The following is an 8122-nucleotide window of genomic DNA, read 5'->3' on the forward strand; positions in this document are numbered from 1 at the left end:
ATGGTTCAAATTTGAAGTTACAGTTTGAAGTTACAATGCGTTCAGGTGGGAAGGATAAAATGTGATAAAATGAATATCAAATATCGAAATATTGAATCGAGCAACTTAAGCAACTTAATCAAGCAACTTCTGGGGTGCGCGCAAAAGCCAGAGTAGAGTAGTAGTAAAGGATTAAGAAGTGGGCCTAATGAAATGGGACAATCCTTAACAAGACCCTCCTTTTATTGTATCTCTTTATATTTGATTAGCAGGGTTTATGTGCCTTATACAGTCTACGTTGTTCTTCAAGTAAAGTGGAAGAGGTCTGTAATATTTGATTGCTGCTTAGATTTGGCTGTCATTAATAAAACTTGCACATTTCCAGTGGAATATTGCTGACACACCCACATCACAGACAGTTTAGACTCAATATTTGGGAATCTTGGCACTGATGCGAGAGTTTGTTGGCGCCTGCATGCAGCTGACAGAAAACACTGTGTTGGGTAGTTGTCAGTCAAGTGTGCCAGTTTACCACCCTCAATCTAGAGCCCTCAGAGTTTACCTTTTTTTTCCCAGCAGATCTATAAGTTCAAAATGTCGAGTGCCGCGCTATGAGCTTGTAGATCTGCTATTTTTCAATAGCCAAAGAAATCTTAAAATGACAGATGCTTTCCCGGTCTTAAAGGGTTAACGGTGAAGTATCTTTCTAGAAGGGTTGATGATGGAGAGATGAATGATGGTAGGGAGATGAAGAGATCATGAAAGTGTGGGAGTGAGAATGGGAGGGAAGGGAAGGGGGGATGGGAAGAGGTTGGGAGTGCCAGGACAAAACAAAGAGTGCCAGCTAAACGGATGGGGTGGAGGGGGGGGGGGGCATATTGATTATCTGTGGGACGGCACATGCATTCTGATTGATTAAGTTGGTGCTATTGAGGTATTATGTAAATGAATACAGTGCAGGAGAGGGACTGGACTGTGCCAGAAGGATCTGTTTAATTCCACTAGATAACTGGCGGGGAAATTATAATTGATCAGCGATCAATGGTGAATTTGTCTGCATGGGGTGTGGAACGGAAGAGAATGAAACGGCACAAAATGAGAGATATCTTTGACTTTTTTCTAAACGACACATTGCCGACAGTTGGCAGGGAAAATTCACTTGACGAGAAATTGTTTCGGCATTCAAATTATCCACCGCCTGGGCTCTCAGGCTGAGAAGGAAGTGAAACTGGATCCGTCATTAGAGCCACATGGGAGACATTACAGAGCCAGGCCCAGTGTAAGTGGCTGAGGAGAGGAAGTTCACCATTTCAGCTGAGAAAAGTGGGGTAGAGGGGGAGAGAGAGAGAGAGAGAGAGAGAGAGAGAGAGAGAGAGAGAGAGAGAGAGAGAGAGAGAGAGAGAGAGAGAGGTTCTTTGTGATGTGTGGGTTTGTTTAGTCAGCACAGGATGACACAGACTACGCAACTCTACGTGTTCGTTCTAAAGGCCTGATTCATACTCACGACGCATTGTGAGCTTGTAGATCTGCTTTTTTTTGGGTGCATGACACCGGCGTGTAACCACGTATAAGTCAAAATCACAGCATGTGACATGTCAGCAGTGGTGGAAAAAGTACTAAAATGTTTTCATGGAGTAAAAGTATCAATACTGCAATGTAGAAATACTCTGTTAGGGCGCGGTCCCACAGCAATTTTGTTTCACCTATGGGGCGGATACTGCCAATGCTTTTTCAATGAGAATCGCGTGGATTGATGGTCTTGCGCATCTTTCCGCGTGTCGCGCACACCTTGCGTTTATGTGCTCTATGCTGATTTTCCTCCTTTGTCCAATCGGGTGAGTCGAAGGCGGACCGTCCCAAGACTCAGGAAGCGACATGGTGCTTGCGATAGAGCAACTGGTTGTAGCTGTTGCATGGGAGGGTCTTTGGATTCCTTGGATTTGACATGCTACTGTATCTGACTAAAAGTTTTATAATGTGTACCACTTAGCACGCACGTACGTACGTACGCACGCATGCACACGCACACGCACACACACAAGCACAAGCACATGTGCACGCACGCAGCAACACCCTTCCCCTCCTATAGTGATTCCAGCAGGTCTACATGATGTAAAACATAGACTATGTACATAATACAAATACAGTATGTCTCCCATTCATCCGATATTTGACACTGAGGGCACTGTGAATGGAGAGAAGATTGGTGAGTGCCCTGAGATGTCTGTAAAATGCCTCTTAGTGCATGAATCAATACTTTTCCACAGTTCTGGGGCTCCTGGGGCGTGTTTTAATTAACTCTGAAAGTCTGGTCCTTTTTTATGCTTTCAGAGTTAAACTAACACTATTTTGCTGTGTATAGCAAAATAGTTTTGCTATACACACACACTGAATTTTGCTTCAGTGAATTTGGAATGCAGGGAAATAACTTTTTGACCCATGTATTTCTGTCAGATGAGCAGCAATGTCCAAAAGGCCTGATTTCTCAAAAAACGAATTAGACTGTGCAGAGAATAGATGCAACTCACTGACAAGTAAAATGTAAAAACCTGCATTTAATCATTGGTAGGATTATCTGATCATTGCACATTTAATTTAATCATCCTATTTGACAAAAACATCTTAACCTTCTTTAATGGGGCTTGATGGTGTCAATGTATCATATATTTACACTTCTTTACCACATGCGATCTGTATCATTACAATTTTCAATTTAGAGACATTTAGTTCTTATCCAGAGTGACAAGATCAGTGTGAATGACATGAACCCCAATCAAACGACAAATGGTCATGCAAATAGTATATAATAGAAAAACGTTGTGCTACGTTGTAGCACTTAATTGTTTTCTTTCAAAGAAAACAAGGAAGTGCTAAAAAGTAACAAGGATACCAGGTCATATCACACAGCATCTGTCTAAAGTTTAGAAATAGTAGATCGTCGATCGTGATCGACCGTTTGGTTACCACTGGCCTAAACAGCATGCTATCAAAATAACATTTTATAATATTCATTTAATAGCATTTTTGGCCAATCAAACAGTTGCTACAGTAGTCTATCTGAACATCTCTCAAGACAGATTCAGCAGCTCAGCAAATTCAAAGGAAAAACATTTTATTTTAATTGTTTTTGCTGATCCCAGATTGATCTAAACATAACAAGTTAACAAGTAACCAACATAATATCTGCATAGTGCTATCTCTACCAAGAAGTGAAAGAAGAAATGAGGAGTGCTATAGGGCATTGGTTCTCCATATTTGATACTTTGGCTATTAAAAAATAGCAGATATACAAGCTCATAGCGCGGCACCGAGTGCCGCGCTATGAGCTTGTAGATCCGCTATTTTTGAAAAATCTTGAAAATGTGTGCAAATCTTACATATTTTCTTCTTTTTAAGGTGAACATTTTTAACACAAATCTTTGCTTCTGGAGGTCCCTGGCACAACATATTTTCAGGTGGGGGTCCGCGGCCACATACATATCAATTTGGGGGTCCTTGGCACGAAAAAGTTTGAGAACCACTGCTATAGGGCGTGAGGTACAGAAAAGAGGTGAGAGTTTTCAGACTCTGGTGGAAAATGGGGAGTGGGCCCTGCGGTCCTGACTGAGGGGAGGAGGTCAGAGACTATTCCAATATGGAATGCTTATGAGTGTTTGATATGGTGTCATAGAGCAGGGGTTCTCAAACTGGGGGTCAGGTCCCCCAGGGGGGTACCCAAATGATTTTGGGGGGGTCCCTAGATGATTTGTGCAACATTGTTTTCTCACTCGACAGTAAACAAACCAACACAAAGTAGCCTATAACTGGGTATCTGCACATTTCTAAAGTGACAAATTAAGGACTTTTAAGACCTTTTTAATACCTCTAAAATGACTGGTTTGTAAGCGACAAACTATACTGTAAAAGAATGGTCAGACATTGGCCAAATTGTCAAATATTAGAGGCAAGAATTGTGAAAACAGCCGAAGTGTTAACTTGCGAGGCATCATGAGCTTGTTCAGAAAGCTGCGGCTCGTCTGGTGTTCAACCGCCCCAAGTTCTCCCACACAACCATCCTTCTCCGTTCTCTACACTGGCTCCCCGTAGCGGCTCGCATCCAGTTCAAAACCCTGGTGCTAGCCTATAGGGCAGTGAAAGGAACAGCTCCTTCTTACCTCCGGGCTATGGTCGATGCCTACACCCCTGCCCGACCACTTCGGTCTGCCACCTCGGGGCGACTGATTGCCTCGTCACTCAAGGGTCCTTCTGGCCGATCCACACGGTCACGACTCTTTTCTGTTCTGGCCCCACAGTGGTGGAATGAACTTCCCACTGATGTTAGGAAAGCAGAGTCACTGCCCATATTTCGCCGCAGGCTGAAAACCCACCTCTTCAGGAAACACTACCCTTCCTCTCTGCCTGGCCTACTTGTTGTTAACTAGTTGTACGAACGCTTGTTTTCTATTGTTGTATTGTTTATTGGATCTTGTTTAGTCGATACACTTATTTGTTTTAGCTCATGCTCATTTGATTTAGCTATTTTGTCTCATCTGTTTAAGGAAATAGGTAGCTGATATATTGCACTTTTACCTTAGCGCTATAGGTATACTCTTGGTTGCTTGTTTTTTGCAGAAAATGCACTAAAGACTTCTGGTGATTAGTAGTTTTCGTTCCCTACCTATGTTGAATACACTTATAAGTCGCTTTTTGATAAAAGCGTCTGCTAAATGACTGTAATGTAATGTAATGTAATGTAGATCGGCTATTTTCACGATATTTATCTGTGGAACCAACCAAGTCAAAATACAGTAAATGTAATGCCTCAACTCCTACAAGTGCTTGTAAGGGTGGGGGGTCCCCAGTTCATATATGATTATATTGTTGGGGGGGGGGGGGACCACCGTCATAGAGAAGTGACTGACAGACATACTGCGTTAGCAGATCTGAAGTGAGCGGGAGGAGGGCCGGGGTGGATCGCGTCCTAGAGGTGGGTGGGTGCTTGTAAGTCATCACCAGTGTTGTGAATTGGACGGAACCGGTACAGCTAGTGAAGGGAACCCAGTATGGGGGCAGACAACATGTGACATGTTATCTGTATAAGCTGCATACAGTAGGCTATCTGCATAAGCTTAAAGTGCATGTTCATGTAGACAGAGCAGTAAACCAGGCCACCGCTCTCCTCCTGTGTCAGCACGGCCTCTCAGCGGGGCAGCACCGGGCCTCACGCTCGCTCATTCTCCTGCCAAACCTATAGTGTGCGGAGCTAAAGCCTCATGTATACTTAGCTGCGTGCCGGTGTTGTGCTCAGTAGGCTAAATAGCAGATCTGCAAGCTCACCACGCGTCACGAACGTGACGCGTGGTGAGCTTGTAGATCTGCTATTTACTGCATACAACACCAGCATGCAACCACGTATAAATGAGGCTTCACACAGAGAGTAACAGAGCTCTCTCTCTCTCTCTCTCTCTCTCTCTCTCTCGCTCTCTCTGTCTCAAAACCCCCTACTCTCGGTTGCGTGCTTTCTCTCTCACTCACACTCTCCCCCCTACCTTCATCATCCTCTCTTTCTGTCTCTTACTGTACCCTCCTCTATTCTCCTCTTTGACTCTCATAACATCTGACCCAGACCCCCCCCCCCCCTCTCTCTCTCTCTATTCCTCTCCATTACCCTCCTAGCTATTACACTGAAGCAGTCTTCATTAAACAGTGAGTATAGTGTGCGTGATTGATTATCCAAGCGAGCAGGGGAATCCAAATTGATTGTCAAATCAAATATATCCTATAAGGATGTCTGACAAAGTGCTTCAGAGTGGACCGGGGTAAATAAAGGAATCAAACCTACTTGGAGAAAGTAGGCCAAATGAAAGTTGGTCATCAATTGCGTAAATACACAGAACAAAAACTGCCTAAAAAAAACCTATTTGCCTTTTCTTTTTTTCCCCACAAGGTCTGGAAATTAGAATGGACCAGTTTAGTTTCATGTTGAAGTTCAATGGTTGAACAGTCAATCAAAACGAAGAACAGCTTCCTTCCTCTTATTCCACCTACAATGCAGGCATATAGCTACTGCATATATTTTTAATACCATTTGCATTACAAACTCTGACGTTGGCGCTACTGCGGGAAACCCTGTGTGCGTGGGTGTGTGAGCATGTGTGTGATGTATGTATGCGCGCATGCTTGTGCGCGCGCGCGTGCGTGGGTGGATGCATGTCTACCACATGTGTGTGCGTGCATGCGCGTGTGTGTGTGCGTGCGTGTGAGCGTGTGTGTGTGTGCTTATGTGTGTGTGCGTGCGTGCATGCACGTGCGTGTGAGCGTGCGCGCGTGTGTGTCACGTGTCCAGGTCTCCCGGTGCGGTGCTGCTGGTGAAGTTTGCTTGCACTGTGTGTCAGATGCTCTCATAGCTCCGTCCGACCTATACACACACACACACACACACACGCACGCACACACACACACACACGCGCGCACGGAGGAGCGGCGCGCATCCTCTCCTCACAGTAGCGTTACAACCCACCAACGCCTCACCAGAAGGATGGATGTTCCGTTTATAACACTAAAGAACAAGCCGGGGGAAAGAAATTGCCGTGATTAATTGGTTCCTCCCTGTTTGTCTCTCTCTCTCTCTCTCTCTCTCTCTCTCTCTCTCTCTCTCTCTCTCGGATTACCTTTTTTTTTTCTTTCTTTTTTTCTGGAAAGCGAAGAAATTAAGAGCTTTTTGGCTTATTGGTGCGCGGAGAGGGAATAAGGACCAGAGAAGAGAAGAGACGGAAAGGAAAAAAGGAAAGCCTCGGGTTGCAGAGGACGGAAAGTCACGGATCATGCGTATGGGAACTTCTAATTCCGTCTCTATAAGGTATATATTTCACATCAGAAAGAGGCAAATAGTGTGGAAAATTGCCGATCTACAAGCTCACAACGCCTTGCAGTGCGAAGAGCTTGTAGGATCGGCTATTTTCCACACTGTTTTATCTGTGGAAACCAAACAAAAGTTGAGTGGTTTGCGTCTCTGCGTGGATCAGACCATTCACACGTTTAAATAACGCTGCCTGCTTGTTTTGTATCACCATCTAAACCACAGGTGATGCGTTGCGCTGATATAACATTACGGACGTGTTAAAGGTTTATGGTAATAAAACCATAACTACTTTTTAAAAAGACACGAGAAAACATTTGATATATGTCTGTATTTGCCAAACGGTAAACCGGAATATTCGCCCCAAAACACGCTTGCCCCCATTTCTTTTGGCGGACCAGCGGTACGGATACTTGTATTTGTTTTACTTAGGATAAGGTTAGAAATAAGTTTAGGGTTAGGTATAGTTTTACTCAGGTTAAGATTAGGAATAAGGTTAGGTTTTAGGCATAGTTTTACTGAGGTTAAGTTTAGGAATAAGGTTTAGGCACGGTTTTACTGAGGTTGCGTTTAGGAATACCGAATACCGCCGGATTTGCCCCGGGGCGACTGTGTTTTGGGGCGAGCGTTTTGGTATTCAACTGCTTAGAGCGTCAGATGCGCTTTTCTCTTTATGGCAAAGCAAACAAAAGGAGAACAAAGACCGCAACACAAGATACTGTAGCAGCAGCAGCACAAAGTCCATAACATCATTTTGTAATATATATATATATTCTCTCGCCGTTATTCTTATTTTAATAACCAGTGGAATTTGTGTGTGTGCCAGTTGTTATTTTGTCTTTTGCGCATTCCCTGCTCACCCTGGCGTGGTTTGGTTTGGTTTGGACTAACAGCTCCACTAGACCACAGAGGAAGACCCATCTGTTCATCACATAGCAACAGGAAGGAGAGAGAGAGAGAGAGAGAGAGAGAGAGAGAGAGGGAGAGGGAGAGGGAGAGGGAGAGAGAGAAAGGGGGAGGGAGAGAGAGAGAGAGAGAGAGGGAGGGAGATGCAGTCACTGTAGGAGGATATGGTAAATAAACACATATGGAGAGGATCAAGCGTTTCCAGGTTAGTTAAGGAATATTGAATAACTGCCCTCATACTGAGCGGTCAACTACTTTGTCTGCTGATGGATTGTAGACAGAGAAAAGCCCCCAGTCCATCCATATCAGCAGACAAGTGCTTACTGGATAATTGGCTTGATTTGCGACCGATACCTCTGACCCCCATGCACGTTGACCCCTACCCCCCCACCCACACCT

The sequence above is a fragment of the Gymnoscopelus braueri genome (genome assembly GCF_963280865.1).
Source record: "Gymnoscopelus braueri genome assembly, chromosome: 13".
In the NCBI taxonomy this organism is placed as follows: Eukaryota; Metazoa; Chordata; class Actinopteri; order Myctophiformes; family Myctophidae; genus Gymnoscopelus; species Gymnoscopelus braueri.